The following is a 20,204-nucleotide window of genomic DNA, read 5'->3' as shown; positions in this document are numbered from 1 at the left end:
GAATGCACTATATTTCAGCCCCAAAGAATCCAAATATGAATGGGTTACTGTGCAGGTGCTTATTCCCCTTGAATGTTTTAGTCCTTTTTATTCTCTGATTGTTTCAGCTCATGCCAACCACTGAGGGGCAAGAGAACAGGGCTAGATTCAGTTGTAAGGAACCACACCAAGTCAGTCTTTGTAAACCGAAAGCTATGGTTGTACCAGGTTAAAGAAAATCTTACACTAGATGATGTAAAATACTGCTGAGTCCATGTGTCAAAATGGGAAGTCCTTCCCTTTCCCAGGGCCTCAGTTTCTCTTGCTGAGACTAGGTGGATATCAGTCCACCTGTGGGCTCTGTGGACTCTGATAAGTTAAATATTCCTGGACTCCACATTCACTTATTCAATAGGCATTTGTTATACACTGGCTATCACTTGTCGCTGTGACTGAGGCAGACCCAATCCTTACCTACACAGGCTGACTCTTACACATTTCTCTTCAAAACACACATTTCTCTCTTATGCATTTGTTCATTCTTCCTGTACCTTAATGCATCAACTGTTTACTAGTCCCTTCTGTACAAAATCCCTGTGTACTGGGAATTCAAAACTGTCTTTTGACAGAGTCTTTTATGAGGCCTCTTTCCAAGATGCTCAGAGTAACAGGAGAATATATGCACACACCCAGCTCAACAGAACCAGGGTAAAAAGTGACAAGTGTCTCACAAAGATACAGTGAAAATGTCGTGAGAGACCATATCAGAGGAGAGCAACTTATGGTTCCACCATGATTTAGCAAACATCTACTTAGCCCAAACTCAGAAGTGCTAAGTGCTTTTATAAACATGGCCTGTTTGGGTCTTTACAAACAACTACATTGCTGTACCCAGGTTACTGATAAGGACACTGAGGCTCAGAGAACTTGGGCTCTGCCCAAGACCAGAGAGCTACTAAGTGCTGGGATTCACACCCAGGTCTGTCTGCCTCCATCAACCCTGCTTTTTTGCCTGTGAAGTTTTCCATTTTACCACCAGGTGCTTAGTAGGGCCTATAGTTTGGGCATTACATTGATCTCTTACAGATAAGGAATGAAAAGGAAATTGTCTTGTAGTCTCATCAGTTCAGTATGAAAAAAAATGTGATTCTGACCTAGCCAATTTTTTTCACACTTGCAGGCATGGTTTTGGAGAGACAAAATTCAAATCAGATGAAGATAAGTTTGTGCCAAGCGGAGGGACAAGGACTCAGAGGGTCCAGGAAACTAATTCTCAGGGGTGCAAAAGGAAGAGAGGCTGGCTGGGTGCTTTGGAAGCAGGCCATGCACAGCTTTAATTAGATCTCACTGAAATTTGGCTGAAGACTAATCTCAAGTCTCTGAGGCCATATTGGGCAACAAGGAAGAGGGATGAATACAAGTCTGAATTAGGAATCCACCAGGGATAAATCACGAATTGACTCCAGTATCCTCAAGGCTGACTTGAATTCAGATGGTCCTCAAGGCACCAACCTCCAGGACAAGAAGAGATCTACTCATTAAGATGAAAATTTGCTTTATTTTAGTCTCAAAAGGTGAAAAGCATGCCACAGGGATGACTCTCACCTGAGAGTTTCTGAAGCTCATCCTTGGCTTGGAGTAACAGAGGGGTGAGCAGGGCCAAGGGAGCAAGAGCTCTGCCAAGTCAAGAATGCAAATCTTGACACTGCCCTTCTTCACTCTCAAGCCCCACAGAGTCCTTCGTCTCTCTGTGCCTCGATTTCTTTGGTGAAAATAGAGGGGAAATAATATTGACCTCCTTCACATGGTTTTTACAAAATTAAGTGAAATTATGTATGCAAACTGACCTAGCAGATTGCCAACACCCCGTTAGCACTTAGTAAATCGTAGTTGACATTCAGCTAACTAGAGCAACTTGTACAAAGGGGGAGACTGAGCAACTATTAGATAATCAGGGAGCACTGGGTGCTGCGCAGACATTATTTTGTTTAATCCTCACTATGGTTCTTCTAAGGAGATATTAACATCCTAATTTAGCATCCTGAGAAACTGAAGTTTAGGGAGGTTATGTTATGCCTAATCTTTTTTTTTTTTTCCAGTGTCAGTTTTATCATACATAATCTGGAGCCCAATTGCCTTGGGTTCAACTCCTAGCTCCACTACCTTACCCTTTGTTACTTAATGTAACTGAATGTAACTGAAACTCAGTTTTCTCCTATAAACTGTAAACCTTTCTTCCCATAGTTGTGTTAAGAATGAATGAGATAGCATATGTAACATGACCATCCCCCAGTGACCATTCAGAAATGATGTTATCCTGGTTCTAAATTTGCATAGATATGAAGTGGTAGGGCTAGAATTTGAACCTATGTCCAAAGCCCAGGTTCTTTCCTCTAAATCACATGATGGGAAACAACCCCAGTGTGCAACTCTGTACACAATGATAGACTACATGACCTCCAAAGGTGGGGAATTTCCCAAAAGAATCTAGCTGCTCCAAAAGGCTTTCTAAACCTACCTCAGTGCTTCAAATTCCTACCGTTAGTTTCATTTCATTGAGGTCAAGCTCAGTTAAAAGCCAAATATTTCCCTTGAGAGATAAAGTAAGCACATTAGTTCTTACTAACGTGTTATGGACCTACATTTGCATTACATGGCTATCACCAGGATGAAAGCAGGATATAGGAAGCAGAAACCCAAAGATGTACATTTCAACAAAATAGAAACATCGGGAAAAGCCTATGATAAAGACTTCCACCAAGGGTTGAACAGACATGGAGGTAGGATCCTAGAGTGAGGCAGCACAGAGCAGGAGAGAGAATACCAGACTCTTCATGAAGAGACTTGGGTTATAACTGAAACCAATAAATAAGCTCTGGAGATATACTATACAGAGTAGTGCCTATAGCTAATGACACTGTGCTGTATACCTAAAATATGCTAAGAAGGTAGATCTTATGTTAAGTGTTCTTAACATTATTATTACAATGATGATTATACTTATAATAATAAAGGGGACGAAGGAAACTTTGGGAAGTGATGGACATTTTTATGGCCTTCATGGTAGTGGTGGTTTCACAGGTGTATGCTCAAGCCCTCACTCATTGAGCTGATACATGAATATGTACAGTTTTTTACATGTCAATCATATCTCAATAAACCAGTTTTTAAAAGGAAAGAAAGAAACTTGGGTCAATAAAGTCTTTTACTCTAACCAACTGGGTGATCTTAGCTAAGTCCGTTCCCTCTTCCAGACCTTAGTTTCCTCTTCTGTAACAAAGGACTCAGATCAAATATTTCTATGCACTTTCCCACTCTGGCAGTCTAAGCTGCTAGAGAGCAACCAAGAGGTGGCTGCATGAGTTATGTCCTCCCTGGGGCATCTTGAGAAGCTCCAAGGAGAGAGCTGAGCTCTCTCTCTCATCCCAAGGCTTGAGCTCACCCCATTTTCTGGACCACTCCTAAGACCAAAACTGAACTTAGAAGTATCCAAAACATTTTGGACTTGCATTATTCAATGACTTTGGATGAGAATAGAGGTCAAAGTGATTCCCCAAAGTCAAACATCCTCAACTTGATTTCATAGAAAACTTATAAAAAAAAATCTTCTGTCAATGGCAGTCCTGGAAATGAACTTCAAATCCTCCCTTCATCCAGTGATTTCTGGCTTTACCAGATGGATGCCAATTTTAATTCTTCTGAAGCAGTAGTTCTCCACCTAGGCCAATTTTGTCCCCACAGGGGACATCTGGCAAAGTCTGGAGACATTTTTGGTTGTCCCAGTTGAGGTGAGAGGACTACTATTGGCATCAAGTGAGTAGAAAGAAGCAGGAAGGCTTCCAAACACCCACAATGCACAGGGTAATTCCCCACAACAAAGATTCCTCTGGCCCAAAATGTCAATAATGCCACGATTGAGAAATCCTGCTCTAAAGCATACAAAAACTAATCTGGCTTTTCAAATTACATAATCAGGGAGGCTCCTTAATAAATTCTCCTAAATGCCTAAGCTAAAAGTGATGTGCAGGTCATATGGCTCCTAGGTCTTTGGCTCTCTCCACCCAACATTTATATCACAAACAGCAACATAGGCTTCTTTGTCAGGTACAAAGATGGTCTCTTTGTCTTAATGTCACAGATAAAGTTACCTTGAGTCACATTTCCACTGAATTGGATAATATTTCTATTGAATTCCTAGAGATTCAAGATGGAAAGAGGAGCCCCGGGGCCAGTTTCAGGACTGGTCATAGACTGTTCATATGTCAGTTTCTCTAACTCACTGCCTCAATTTCTTTACTGTTTCTCACTCCTACTCTAATTTATGCAACATGGTGGATCACTCATTTATGCTACAAATATATATTGTAACAAGGTCCACACTAGACACTGGAGATTGCAGAAAAGGGTGCACCTGCTACCCTAAAAAAAGTCACATTGTGGTGGGAGAGGCAGATCTGTTCACAGACGGCCACAGCCTTAGTGGGGAAGCCCCAGAAGGTGCTTGACTAGGGTTAGGAATGAGAGAAGACTTCCAGTGGAGAATGAGCCCTAATCCAAGGCTTTCTGGAGTTATCTAGACCAAAGCAAAAGTGGCAGTGTTCTAGACTAGGTGAAAACATATTCAGATGGCTAAGAGAAGGGAGAGCATGGTGAGTGCCTTCCAGAAGTTCTAAGTGGTTCAGTATGGCTGAAAGTGAGAAAAATAAGGGAAGAGAGGCCCAAGGTGAGAATGAAGAGAAGATGAAGCCTAGATAAGAAATGCTCCATTGCCAGTTAAGGAACTGGGCTTTCTCCAGGAAACAAGGAGGTAGAGACCTGGTCAGATGTACACCTGGCAAGGATCATTCTGGCTGCACTGTCTAGATGGATTGTGAAAGCAAGAGTGGAAGCAGAGAGCATCTTTCAGCATCCAAGGGAGAAGTATGGTGGCCTGGCCCAGGGAAAGATAGAAAGGAGAAGAAATATAAGCAAATGCATGGCAAGTGTAATGTATGGTGCCTGGTTACTGCTTAGCCACAGGAAGTGAGAAGGTAGAAGAAGTCAAGAATGACTCCCAAATACCTGGCTTAGGTGACTGGGGTCACGGAGAAAAGGGACACAATTTGGAGCAGATTGGGGGCAATATGACTGTTTTCATTCTGGTTATATTGACCATGGATTTTCCTACAAACCACTCTCTCTGCTGGTCTGAACCTTATGAGAAAGTCGTAGACACCCAGGACAGGGTGGGACAGGGATGAGGTGATACGATACACTATGGCATGAGGTTTTCATATGCCCCAGGAGCACTAAGGCTATGGGGAAGGAATGAAAGAAATGTCAACAGTGTTCTTGACTGTTGTCCAGTGCATTATTTGGCTGGAGAAGGACCAGGTATACTAGGTATCCCTCTGCCTCATTTTGTCTTCTAACAATTTACAAGGTTCATCTTTACCCTCGATTTAATAATGCAGAAATGATGGTCAAGAGGAGATGGTGACCAGTTCATCAATGTAGAGTTAATATTCCATACAGGCTCACCTGTTTCCAAGTCCTGCATTCTTATTGAATAAACCATATTGCTTACTCTTCAATAGATCACTCTTGTATGTATAAACTTTTAAAGTGGTGAAACATCACAGGGTCTGATGGTGGGAAAACATGGGTTTGAATCCCAGCTCCATCATTTCTTAGTAGCTCAACAGCCTCATTTGCAAAGCAGAAGGTATTAATAACCATTTCAACAAGGATATCAGGAGGACTCAATAAGATTCGGACATGGAACTCTCTTAGCACTGTGGCTGGCATTAAAAAAGTACTCAATAAATGTGAGTAGCATTATTTTTTTTCGATATATGAAATTTATTGTCAAATTGGTTTCCATACAACACCCAGTGCTCATCCCAAAAGGTGCCCTTCTCAATATCCATCATCCACCCTCCTCTCCCTCCCACCCCCCATCAACCCTCAGTTTGTTCTCAGTTTTTAAGAGTCTCTTATGCTTTGGCTCTCTCCCTCTCTAACCTTTTTTTTTTCCTTCCCCTCCCCCATGGGTTTCTGTTAAGTTTCTCAAGATCCACATAAGAGTGAAAACATATGGTATCTGTCTTTCTCTGTATGGCTTAGTTCACTTAGCATCACACTCTCCAGTTCCATCCACGTTGCTACAAAGGGCCATATTTCGTTCTTTCTCATTGCCATGTAGTACTCCATTGTGTATATAAACCAAAATTTCTTTATCCATTCATCAGTTGATGGACATTTAGGCTCTTTCCATAATTTGGCTATTGTTGAGAGTATGAGCAGCATTATTTTGTTTAAGCACTCTTAAGTCAAAGGTTCTCAGCTAGGGCAATTTTGCTGCCCCACCCCCAGGACATCTGGCAATGTCTGTAAGCATTTTAGGTTGTCCAAACTTGGGGGAGAGGTGCTGCTAGCATCTAGTGGGTACAGGTCAGGGCTACTCCTATACATTCTACAAGGCACAGGATAAGGAAGAATTACCTGCCTATAATGCCAATAATGCTAAGGTTGAGAAATCCTGCTGTAATGTAATACAAATTGTCTAAACTGGGATAGGATGAAATACATTAGATTTTAAATGATGGAATCTAATTTATGCACCTCACAGAAGAAAAAATGGAAACCGGAAGGGGAATGGAACTAAAGTCCTGAAGAGGGATTGGATAGAGAAGCAGAAGGCACTGGAGATCGAGAGCTGAGTATGTAGAAGCTTCACTATGAGAATGCTTTCATACCTTTCCTTCCATCCCATTTTGGGAGCATGTCTGGGACAATTGCTTTCTGACCTCTTCAAAAGAAGAAAGGGTGGTCTAGTGAGGCCTTGGTTGAGAGTATCCTGGCTCAGTCAACCTAGTGGCCACACCCCAATCCAGCAGTGTCTGGCCCAACTAAAGGGAGCAAAAAGTGCCCAGCACTTTGTGAGCCTTAGGTCATTTACTCTGCACAACACATGGTCCTATTGTTATCATCTCGTTATGGCTGAGGAGGACAGAGAGGCTTAAGGAGGCAACCTGGTTTGGCCAAGGATACACAACTGAGGGATGCTGTGGGGACTGACAGCTGGGCAGTGAGTTTCCCAGGTCCACACTGACACATCTCTCAAACTGTCACCAGTGAGACCCCAGCCTAGGCCTCCACACCCACCATCTCCTCTATATTTATGGGAAGCAGAGCTAGCTTCTTCCAAATACATGATTTGAGTGTCACTAAAATCACTCACTCAACCAGAATCACCAGAAAGCACATCTCACTGGAATAGCCTCCTCTTTTGATACCCAGACAAGATCCATGGATGTGGATGGGTTCTCAGACTACTTTGTTTTTTTATTGGAGATCAGAGAGGGGGTGAAAAGAGCCTAAGATCACACAGCAAGGTTGTGGCTGGTCTCCTGACTTCTGCCTATTTCACATTTGGAAACAGAAAAGCAAAAGGAAAAACACCAACTCTGGATGTTGCCTTCTCAGGAGTGGGCAGAGGCCTAACCTCTGGGCAGTTTCCTTCTGAGACAAAGACATTTGCATGAAGTGATTCCCCAAAAGACCTTGGAAAACAAATTTTCTTGTCTCCTTCCTCTGCCAGCTGAAGCAAATGAGACTTTGGATTGTTAAAATAGCAACTTAAAAGGGGTGAGTAAAACTGCAGAATGAAAAAGAAAAAGCTTGCAGATTCCAAGCCCAAGCATCAGTTTCAATTCTGCAAATTTTCAAACCAGAACCTAAAGATCCACTTTCCTTTTTAAAGAAGGAAAGGGACACTTACTGGTTCCCCAATGTCCCTTTCATAGCGGCCATCTCTCAATGAGAATGATGCTCATTCACTTATTTATCCATAGTTCCCTTCATCCCCAAAGACATTTTGAGGCAACAAACAAAAATACAACAATATGGGAGGGTCGGGGGAGGAAGGGATCAAAGTCATGGGCATATGAGAGTCAAATAGGAAGATGACCCAGGGAACGTCAGTAAGCAGCAATGCACAGTTATAATGAGCTTCCTAGTAGCCAAGCCAAAAATGAAAATCAATCCATTACCAGACTCACAATGCCCAAGAGAAAAATGATATTAGTTGTTCAGGAGAAAAAAAAAACAGATTTTTCCTAACATGATGAAAAAATAAAGTTTTATTGTTTCAGACTCTGAAATTTGGGGAGGCTGTCTGGTGCAGCAACCAGCATTAATTACTGACAAATCCCCATCCCTCCACCACCACCCCCAGCCACCCATGACCCTTTTCAAGCATTCAGTTAAGTGTTGAATGAAGGAATGAGCACCACCTCCGTGTCGGGCTCTATGATTCCCAGGCGATATCCTGTAATCTTCCTATTAGTTTGGGATGTCACACCATTTATTCCTTAGACACGTTTCTTGACCTTGGTCATACTGACATTTGAGACCGGATAATTCTTACAGGGAGCTGTCCTGTGCATTGTAGGATGTGTAGCAACCTCTCTGGCCTCTACCCACAAGATGCCTAATTAGCACCACCAACCCCGGTTGTGACAACCAAAACTGCCTCCAGCTGTTGCCAAGTGTCCCCCAGTTTGAGAATCACTACCTTAGACCCTATGATCTAAAAGGACAAATTCCATATCCTTCTCTCCCAGCAATCCCTACCCCCCAACACACACACACAACACACATCCAAGAGACAGTGGAGAAACAGGGACAGGGGTAGCCTCAGTCAACACACCTGCTTAGAAAGAAGGGGGCACACTCAGGATCTGTGTGGCAGAAGTCTGTGAAGGCAGACTTCAGGAAGGCTCCTGCTCTGGGTGAGGGACAGTGAGTCTCCTCTCAGGGCAGCTCATGCTTGTCCATTGTTATGACCCCTGCATCCACTCTTTTGGAGCCATGACCTTCCTTGGACGTATATAAAGTGCGTGTTTGATATTATGCACTTCCCTTGGGAATAGTTTCCTGCGTCTACTTTCTATTCATGGAACGTTGGTACGCCAAGAGTTGTTTTGAGCCTCAAAGATTTCCTAAACCAGACTCATGGTGTCTTTGACATTGTATTTCACTCAATAACATAACAGGTTTCTAATCTATTTGTAGTGACTATGGCCAAAATTCTTTTTAAGATATAGTTCTTAGGGTTGCCTGGGTGGCTCAGTCAGTTAAGCGTCCAGCTTTGGATCAGGTCATGATTCTCATGGTTCATGAGTTTGAGCCCCATGTCGGGCTCTGTGCTGTCAGCCCAGAGCCTGGATCCTGCTTCAGATTCTGTGTCTCCCTCTTTCTGCACCTCCTCTCTTGCTCTCTCTCAAAAATAAACATTAAAAAAAAAGATTAAAAACTTTAAAAAAAAATTTAGTTCTTAAATATTTTTCCTTGATTTTTCACCTCTTTACTTTTCGATCTCTTAAGCTAATGACACCTACCGAGAGACTATATGGAAAAATCAGTGAAGAGGCTGCTTTTATCATCTGATCTGTACCCTGAGTCATTTTTCCAACTGATAGGGTCTACTAGGCTTTTGCCACTTAAATCCTTTGTGAATCCTATCCCTTATTGTGTGGTCTTTAAAACAGTATGCTATTTCAAATTCAAAGCCTCACATCTGTGGACTATCTCTATTCTTCTTCATGTCTGCTTACCATCCACCTAACAATTTCCTGAGCTCATCTCACTCCTGTAATGCCTTGCCAAATGCAGTCATGCTATTTGAATACACCATTCTCCTATTTTCCCACCTCTTGCCAGTGGGATGGTGAGTTCCATGAGGACAGGGTATACCTTTCAAGCCGTCCCAGGCAGAGACTTTGCAAATATCTTGCCACTGCATGCCCCGGCCTCCATCTTTTCAGTGCCAGGTTTAGTTTCCTATTACTTGTTCCCTGATCACTCAGCTAACATCATATATTTGATGTTTTGGTTTGGAGTACTTCTTGTCCTGATATCTGCATCAAAATAACTAACAGCAGCTACCAAAACCGACAAATCCTAAAATTTCAGTAGATCAACACCATCAAGGTTTATTTCTCGCTTATTCAAGTCCAGTGAAAATAGCCTTCCCTTTTCCCTTTTGGAGCTACAGAAGAGCTGATTGCTTCTAGATCTCAAGCAATAAAAGACATGATTTTTAAAAGGCATTGGGGGATAAAAACCCAGTAAAACCTTGGTCGAAAGATCAAATTGAAAATGTGTTTCCTCTCCCTCTCTCTCTTTTGTGGCATTTGCAAACTTGGTGAACACATGTTTTATGTGGTGTAGCTGTGAGATGGAGAAGGACCATTCGTGGGTACAATTACCTGGTGCCCCCAGGAGCATCACCTCCCTCAACTTCCTTTCCAGTACTGACTCTCAAACTTCCAAAGGTGTATCAATAAACTTGGGAGCCTCCACAAACAAGGGACTAGCTTAGTGAGAGAACTGGAGACAGCAGCGTGTGAGAAACCAGTTCTGGGAGACTGTGTCACTGTTCACAAATATTTGCCGCCCCTTCTTGGGTATAGAGTTCCCTTCCCCACCTCTTGGACATAAGGCTCTGGCCAGTGCAACATGACTGAAGGTGACACATGTTACTTCTGGTAGAATCTTCCAAGACCAGTGCGTGGAGATTCGCACTCTCTTTCTTCAACCACCATGATCAGCCATGTTTTACACAGAGGCTGCTTGCTCAGCCAGGGTCCCGGGGTGAATGGAAATCAGAGTAGTGGTCCCAAACTGCAGTAAATATACAGAGTGAGTGAGTGACAAGGAGTCTGTCTTTGGCCAAAATCTACTCAGGCTTCTGTGAATTCTCTTCTCAAGTAGGCTCAGCAAGCTTTAGTGTTCTTTTCTACACTATCCCGTCTTAGTAAGGAACCTGCCAAGTCAGTGTAACCAGAATCCTTCACTCTCCATGTCTGATCACTCTTGACATCCAGTCAGGCTCTTCATCCTCCAACATCTCCCAGGTCACATCTGCTCACCCTGGCCTGTCTTCTGTAAGAATCCTGTTGGTTCAGTCTAGCCAGAATCCCCTTTATTCCTGATATTTCTTCTTGGTAATTTTCCATCCACTGATCCCCACCCTACTCCTTAGCTATAGATTTTTCCACTTGCCCATGTTGTCCTCAGAGCCAATGTAATGTCTGTGAGGCCCCACCAAAGTGGTCCCTACATCCACAGACTGAATAAAGTCTGCCTTCCTGTTCTTTAGCAAGTGTCCTGAATAATTTTCCCTTAAACAGTTAGAATATTATTTTTTTTCCCTTAATGTAAGAACTAAACTTTGGTTCCTGAGAGCCCCTGAGATCCTGGGATCATCTGTTACTGGGAAAGAACTTAGCCTGTGTTGCCACTAATGCCAGTGAAGGAACCACAGATGATTGCGAAGAAGAGAGAACACGGTGGGAACACAGTCATTGTCATCAACCACCCACCCGAAGCCCTGAGTAGAAAAGCAGCACTAGATTTGCTCATGTGTCACTCCCAAACCGGAAGTCACAGGGACATAGCTCAGCCCAAGGAAGAATGCTCTGAGGGTCTGTATTGAGCAGTTGGTCATTGGATGTAACTGCAGAGGTGCAAGTGGGGGTCTGAGAGGGGAGAGGATGGGATGATGGCTGAGATGCTGTGATTACAGAGAAAGTCCATACTGTAGGTGAACTTTCACCCCAGGATTTCCATCTGTTAGTCAGGAAAACACAGAAACTTAGGACCTGCCAGCACCTCAGCCAAGCCAAAGAACAAATCTTCCCAAGGAGGCCCACAGGGCCCATATGTAGTTCTTCTCAGGGGTTTCACATATATTTTCTCCATTAGACACAGCCATCCATTGGGTGTTTGTGTCATTGCCCTCCTTCCTCTCTCTGTGTCTCTGATTTTCTCTCACTGTCCTGGTTTCCATGAGCCCCTGGATCTCCAGGATGTTCTCTCTCTGTATTTCTGTGTCTTTGTGTTTTTCCTTTATCTTTGTGTATTTCTGCTTCCATTTCTGTCTCTGTGTGTCTATATATCTCTTTTCCCCTTTCCCAGCCTCCTCTCCTTCCCTCCTCTGCATGCATTGCCTCCATCAAGGTACCCCTCAGATGTTTTTTTTATGACAAACAGCCCCCTTGAAACCAGTCCTCACCATAGCTGTACTAAAAGCATCTACCTGCTCAGCCGTATCTTTAGTCTCTGATTCTTTATTACCACTTCCTTCTCATCTCTACAGTGGAGCTCCTCCCCTAACCAGACATTACTCATCTCCAGCCTCAAGGTCTCCAGCTGAAACTTTGTGCTCAACTTCTTCCTTCTAAATTCCAAAATCTTCATCTCTGGCCCTGGTTCCGGGACAGTGCCTTGTCCTCCTTCCCTGTCTGAGCCCTCTGTCCAGCTCCATAAACATTCCCCATAAACATTCATGACAAGGGTGTGTCCACTATGAACTTTATTCGGTGCAAAGGGTGGAAGTTTAAAGACTCCAAATAGAATGTCCCTGGCCAAGGACACCCACCCTGGCCTAAGGAGCTGCCCAGCCCTCTGCCTCTCCCTCATTCCTACTCCTCCCAAACCAAGTCCTCTGGATGCTTTTGAGGCCTCCTGCCTCATGGCTTGGCTCTTGCCCTGACCTCTACTGGCCACACCCTCTATGCATGGCAGCGTGACAGGATGGCAGAGAAAACGAGTACAGGCTCAGGAATGTGGGAGTCTGGGTTCAACTTCAGATCCAGCTCTACTACTCACTTTTTTGGGTAGTTTGTGTCACCCCCCCACCACCACCACCACCAGATGTCTATTTCTTACTCTTAGGAATTGGAGTCATAAATGCCTACCTGCCACAGTTACGTAAGAATCAAGTAAGAGCATTTATAGAAAGCTCCTGATGCAGAGCTGGAATAAAGATGGTGACCATGTAACATTTATTCCATTCTCTCTTCATTCAGACCCCAGGCCCCTCCTTGTCTTCCAGGCTGACCTGCAGCTAATAGGCACAGGGACAGCAATACTGATCACTTGCCACCAGTCTACTCTGATAGGTCAACAGACATGCCATTGGTTGCTGTTTACTTTGAATATCCCCACCCCTCCACCACCATCCTTCCCACTCTCCCCCTCCCTTCTCCATCCATGAAGCCCACTCAGACCCCAAATGTAAGCACCCCCTCGTCTCTGGGCTCACCAGCCCCGCCAACAGTGATAATCTGTCTCCACTTTGAGTCTCACTCACTGGGCACTGACAACAAGGTGTAAAGCATAGTTCTGCCCCAAACATTTATTTAGCATCTGCTCTATGCCCTGAATTTGAGAGATCTGGCAATGAAAACAACATAGTCTCCACACTTGAGGTGTTCACAGGATAGTGGGCGGGAGAGCTATACAAATAAATCACGACAATGCAATGTGATAAGACTTCAGTAATTGAGGTGTGGGCTGGACATACTGAGAGGAGAGAGCTCTACATTTGCCTGGGGCTGTTACTTCATAGCTTAGCCCTCTACTTTATTTTAAGAACCACTTGACTCAATTCAGCACTAAGAGCCAATAGTGTTTATGTTGAGAGGTATTGACTACAACCATGGACAAAATAATAGAGGTCTTCAATCTCTGATCTGGGTCACATCTGTATCTCCAGTTTCTGGTTGAGTCTGGGCCACAGAGTAGGTACCTGAGGAATGAGGGGATGCCCACACTCACACCCAGACCTCCCAACCTAGCAGCATTCTTGGTTGAAACTGAGTAATAATGTGAAGGCCAGAGAAGGGAGACAGAGGAAAAAGAAACAGCCTGGTTGTTTGGCCAAACTTCTCGGGCTCCATTTTGCTTGCTCTGAACCTGCAAGCACTGGCTGGTTACTGGCTGGTATACCTTTCTGCCTTTGCACTCCCTTGTTTCACTACTGGACCTTGGCTAACCCTCTGTCCATCTGAGCACTCTTCTCCAAGCTGCAGTGTGCCATTTATCCAGAGACAGGGCTCTCCCTATATTCTTACCATAACCAAAAGATCAACAAGTATACAAACATAACTCCAGGGCCTTTTTAAGGGAACGCTTTATGAGGTCTAACAGTGGGGCCTGGTTCAAGACCTTATTTGTGTGGCAACAACAGCTGCCTGGACCAGAATCAAGAACTAAGAAAAAAATAAATAAAAACTTCCTTCTGTGAAGCCAAAACAGATACCAAGGAATCTATGTACTAACACTCACCCACATGATTCACGAGAACGTTTTGTCAGGACCACACAAAGCCCCCGCTGACTCTTATTTCTTGTCTGGTTTCATATCTCAGAAGGTCAGAACTGGAACTGTCATAATCCCTGCATTCCGTCACACTGTCATTGTGTCGCATGCTTGGACTGCTTTTTATTTATTCGGTTGGTTATAACATTATAAGTATTATAAGTATAGAACATTATAAGTGTGGATCCATGACATAAAATGAAAGCCAGGATCTTGAGGGGTAACATACAACACCCCTCGAAACCCCTCACAACCACTCCTAAACTGCCCAGGGTATCCATCATCCTGAGTCTGGTGTTTATCATTGCTTTACTCCCCTTTGTAATTAGTTGTATCTGTATGTATTTGTGTGTGTGCGCATGCAAAGGCACATGCATGCATGACTTTTAACTTTGTATAACCTTTGCTGTATATAACTCTTTTCCACTTTATACCATTTTGCTAAGACTCATCCTTTTTGAGGCGTGTTGTATTTTTCCTTCATTTGGACGACTGCACAATGCTGACTTTATTCACCACCTTCCCTGGCGAAAGGAATCTGGTGTGCATGAAAGGCATCTGATGTAGGAGCCATGTTGCTCTTTGTGATGCAATGGCTGCAGAGGACCCAGACTCAAACTTAGTGATGTTCACAGTAGAAACCGGAATTCTCCAGAAAAGGTTAAATCTGCTTTCACGCCCCACTAAATAATGCGGATGATGTTGTTGTTTTGGGGAAATACCCAATCCTGGCAGAGATGGAGTGATAGGTGGTCCCACCTCTACAGAGGCAAAGCCTCAACTGTGTTCTTATCCTCTGTCCTAGAGATGCTCCTCCCAGGACTCCATGCAAGACCCAAAATACAACAACAACAACAACAACAACAACAACAACAAAAGAACTATGTTTTATTTATAAATTAATAAGAAACAATCCAAATGCACTTGAAGTGGGAGTTGTTCAAATGAACTATAGTACTTCCATTTGAGAGAAGGTCTATGCAGCCCTGAACAATTTTCTTTCTGGAATGCTGCTATTCAGTGAGATGCACAAAAATGAAAATATAAAGTAATGTCTTGCTTAAAAGCTAGAAAGAAAAGAAAGAAAAGCATAAAAAAAATTAATTTGGAAAAAAATCCTCTTGTTAAAGGTCCAGTTTCGAGACAGTTTAGACCAGGGGTCAGAAAACTACTGCCCACAGTCTAAATCCAGCCAGCCCTGCTTTCGTATGGCCTGCACACTAAGAATGGTTTCCTATTTTGGGGCACCTGGGTGGCTCAGTCAGTTGAGCATCCAACCTTGCCTCAGGTCATGATCTCACAGTTGGGGCTCTGTGCTGACAGCTCAGAGCCTGGAGCCTGCTTCAGATTCTGTCTCCCTCTCTCTGACCCTCCCCCACTCATTCTCTCTCTCTCTCTCTCTCTCTCTGTCAAGAATAAATAAACATTAAAAGGGAAAAAAAAGAATGGTTTCCTATTTTCAAATGGTTGTATAAACATCTATATGATATAAACATCTATATGATAACTCCAGTTTTGCTCCTCGGTTCATAAATTCTAAAATAATCACCATCTGACCCTTTAGAGAAAAGGTCTGCCAACCCCCAGTTTAGGGAGTGTGGATAATTGTTTTCCTCCCTTTTTTCTCTTTTGTTCCTAGAGCCAAAATATGTTACTTTTATAATCAGAAAAAAAAAACTGTTTTATAGCTGTAAATTATATTAGAAAGGTTTCCATTCAAAACAGTTGCATTTTTTTTAGGTTGTCCCTTAGAAGGCTGTGTGTCAGTCACTGAAAATTTCTTTCATCAAAGAGCTCATCTCCCAAGAGAACCAGAAAGGGGAGGCCATGCCACCATCGACACCATGGGTGTTGCATAAGTCAAAACACGCTTACATGACAAGAAGTAATCCCCCCCAAAAATAACCATTTTTCCCAATTTGGGAAGCAACAGGGAAAACGTCTGCCTCCCCATCCAGCTGCCCATGCTAATTATTCACTGCACATCCTGGTAAAATTGCTATGGCTCGGTCTGGAAAGAGGGTTACTCTACAAACAAGGGTGGAGGGAACAACCAGTGACAAAGAGAAGAGGCAAAGAAGCATAGAAACCTTAAAACAACACCAGAAGCATCCTCGGCAATCACGAAGTTCAGCTCCGTGGTCCCATCCCATTTCACAGATGGGAAGAATGAGGCATGAAGCTAGAAATGATTTATAGTCATTTTCATCTCAGTGAGACCAAGAGCTGTAAAAGACACCAGCTCTAACAATCTCTCTAGTAACCGAATTTCCTCTAAAATATCCCCAATAAGTGGTTGTTCAGGTCCCGTGTGCACTCATGGGACAGACAGCTCCCACCTTTAGAAACATGTGTGATTAGTCATGGAATAGCATTGATATAGTCATTAAGTTGAGTTGAAATATCCCTCTCAGTATCTTCTGCTCATTGGCCTATTTCAACTCGGCATGCTGCACAGTCCAAATATAATGCACTTGGCAACAAAAGCTGAATTGGAAGGGCGTGTGTGTGTGTGTGTGTGTGTGTGTGTGTGTTGTCCTTACCTATCCCACTCAGCATGAGTGTACTGGGCTACAGAAATGTTTCTGTTTGATTATAGGACACTGTTTCAAACCCCCACTGAGAATGTTATGTAATATAAGGCATGTGGAGGGTATTATTCAGGTGAACCATATGAAATTATTATTATTGTAGGTCAAAGCTGTCAGATAATGGTGATTTCATATCGCTAAACTTAATGCTTTTCCAAAACCTGGCACCAAAGATTTTAAATTAAGAAATTAAGGACCTGTAATCAAGAGGAATCTCCAATATAGAGTAATATGTGAGAGTTGCTCTGTCAAGAAAGATTCTCAAATTAATTTTCCACCCAAGCCTCTGACTGGGACCTCAGACTTATCATCCACTGCCTCCTCATAATTTCACCTTTGCTTGGTTGTCTAAAAGTCACCTTAAATGGTGCACATCTTGATCTGAGCTCTCAAGCTTCCTTTCCTATCTCCACTAATAGCATCTCAATTCTTCCAATGCTCCAACCAAGAACCATGGACCCAGACTTTTCTCTTTCTCTCTCACCCTACATCCAACTGGATGAGAAGTTATGTCCTCTCTACTTCAAAATATTTATGGAACCCATGATTTCTTGTTACCCTCTCTGTCACCACCTTTGCCAGTCTACCATCTTGCTTCGCCTGGATTATTGCAATAGTTTCCAAACTGGTCTCCCTGATTCCACCCTTCCTTTGGGCTATTCTTGACACAGCAGCCAGGAAGATTTTTATGAAATGAAATCCTGCCACTCCTCTGCCCTACATATTCCAGAGCTTCCCCACCACACTGAACGAGAGTCAACTCCTACCCATGCTCAGAGCCCCGCATGGCCAGCCTCCTCTGATACTGCTCTGACCTCATTGCCCCTGGTCTCCTCCTCACTCACAACTCCAGTCTTCCTGGCCACACTGATGCTCCTGACACACAGCTTTTTCAAGGCCAGGAGCATGGGTTTTTCTCGCCACCCTACATTAAACTGTAACTAAAGTAACTGCCTATCTCCCTTTCTGTTTTTTTTTTCCTAAAGCTCCAAGAGCATCTAATACGCTTAACTCATTTCTTTTATTTAGTGGCCATCTCACTCCACTAGAACATAAGCTCCATGACAACAGGGATTGTTCTCTGTTCTTGTTAATGCTTTATTCCCAGTACCAAGAACACTATCTTGCACGTAGCTGGCACTCAAGTGCAATAGCTCATTATTTATCTAAAAGCGATTTACCTTCTGCCTTGGAATCCACTGAGAGAGAATCAAGAAGGAAATGATAAGTAATTTCAGCATCCAAAACAGATGTCTGTATCACCAAACAGGTTTCAGAAGGCAAATGAGTTCGACATTGTTAGCCGTCAGGGAAATGCAAAGTAAAACCACAGTGAGATATCGCCAGACACCTACAAGAATGGCTAAGAGGAGAAATAGTGATAACACCGAATGCTGGAGAGAGAATGCAGAGAAGGATGTTGGTTCTTTCACACATTGCTGGTGGGAAGCAAAATGATACCAACACTCTAGAAAAGAGGGTTCCTTACAAAATGAAACAAGTGCCTACCGTTACGACCCAGCAATTTCACTCTGGGCATTTATACCAGAAATGAAATTAAGCCATGTTCACACAAAAACCTGTATACCAATATTCATATCAGCTTTGTTAATAAATAAGTCATTCCTGGAAATAACCCAAAATTCCTTCAGTGGGTGACTGGCTAAACAAACCATGCTACATTCGTACCATGGAATACCACACAGCCATCAAAAGAAATGAACCATTGATCATGCAATGATTTGGATCGACCTCAAAGAAATGGTGCTGAGCGGAAAAAAAAAAAAAAAGCCAATCTCAGAAGTATACAGACCACACAATTCCATTTATATCACATTTGTGAAAGAACATGATTACTGAGTTGGAGGGCAGAGGTTAAAAGAGGAGGGTAGTAGCAGAGGCTATACATTGTAGCATGGGGGATCCTAGAGACGGAGCTTTTCTATGTCTTGATTGTGGTGACTGTCACACACATCTGCACATATGACACACTACACAGAAACTAAATAAGTCTACACAAATGAATAAAAACACATATCTACACATAAAAAACTGGTGAAGTCTGAATATCAATGTCAATGTCAATTTCTTGGTAGTGATGTTATGCTCTCGTTATGCAAGATGTTGCCTTTGGGGAAAACTGAGTCCAGGGCATGCAGGATCTCTCCGTTTTGTTTCTTGCAACTACATGTAAATCTACATCTACAACCACCTCAAACAAATGTCCATAGGTCCAGGCCCTAACACTCTTATTCTCTTCTTATAGGACATTCCCTGGGCACAAACTCAGAAACCATTGAATCTTACTTTAAACATAAGTATCACAAGCTTACTTACCAGGTTTTGTAGATAGCCAGGTACATTAAAATGAGGTGGGTCTGCTAGAGTTCTCAAGGTCACACAACTGAGGTTTAAAACCCACACCTCCAGATCCCCAGTCTGGTGTTTTTAATCTTCCTCATCTTTTGAGGCCTTTTGATCTTGTGGGTGAGAGTACATACTTCTTCCTGTGAACCCATACATTTAACACTTTTAAGACCCTGGTTTGATTAAGCATACCAAGCTTCTAAAAAAGAAATACAAGAATAAGAACATATTTGTAAACTCTTTCAAGATGATCCAGTATTAAGGGTGATTGTGTGTTCAAAAGTTACAATGGCAAAGATCTAGGTTAGTCTCAAGGTGTCTTACCAGGTTTGTTAAGCCAAGAATAGGTAACCAAGAGACATAAAAATCATCCTTTGCTGGAATTCTTTGGAAATGTGTTAGATGTTTATTTCAACAGATGTCAGTTATGACCATTATTACATTAGGAGATACAGTCATAGGGAAGGGATGTGAGTAACTTGGCACCTGCCCTCCTACGTCTGATGATTTAATGGAGACCATGGAAAAGTAGTCCGCCATAGTTTACTATGAAATATTCTATGATAAGAGAAGAACAGGAAGCTATAAAAACATAGATGAGTATCTCACCCAATCTCAGAGGCCACGGATGCAGAAAAGTTTTTAATACAAAGTGTGAAATAGGGGAGCATGGTGATACGATAGGACAGGATTGGAGGCCGTCACAGTGGAGGGACTAGCATGTGCAACAGTTCACTAATCCATAATGCGTTTGGGAGAACTGCAGCTTGGGAAAAGAGTAAGAGTTGAGGCTGGACACTGGTGAGGGGTGATGGTGGGCGGGGACCAGATCATGGAACGCCTTTGCAAGTAGCCCACAAGGATCACGATGTGAAATAGCACAAGTAGCAACCGAATGGAGGTGCTAGTCAGGCTAGTTTCCACCACTTGCCACGGGACGTCCTTAAGCTTTCCTATTTCTATTACCCATCTTTCTGCAGAGTCCTCTGCTCTTCTCCAACATCATGTTCCCTAAGCTTCAAGGCCTAGTTCCTACACCAGCTCTTTCTCCAGGAAGCTTCCCCAACCCCTAACTGGAAGGATGGCCTTTTGCTGGGCACACTGGGTGTGGGTGTC

The 20,204-nt window shown here is 43.1% G+C and overlaps 1 long non-coding RNA gene across 1 annotated transcript in view; it reads right to left on the bottom strand.

Annotated features, from left to right (window-relative positions):
- Positions 1 to 15,001: 15,001 nt before the first annotated feature.
- Positions 15,002 to 20,204, bottom strand: part of LOC123381574 — a 43,821-nt gene continuing 38,618 nt past the window's right edge. The window contains exon 2 of the long non-coding RNA XR_006588736.1: positions 15,002 to 19,228. This is a non-coding gene — a long non-coding RNA (uncharacterized LOC123381574). The remainder of the gene's footprint in view (positions 19,229 to 20,204) is intronic.

This window comes from Felis catus, chromosome D4, assembly GCF_018350175.1.
Source record: "Felis catus isolate Fca126 chromosome D4, F.catus_Fca126_mat1.0, whole genome shotgun sequence".
In the NCBI taxonomy this organism is placed as follows: domain Eukaryota; kingdom Metazoa; phylum Chordata; class Mammalia; order Carnivora; family Felidae; genus Felis; species Felis catus.
The sequence above is the reverse complement of the archived record's forward strand: the minus strand, read 5'-3'. Positions and strand labels throughout refer to the sequence as shown.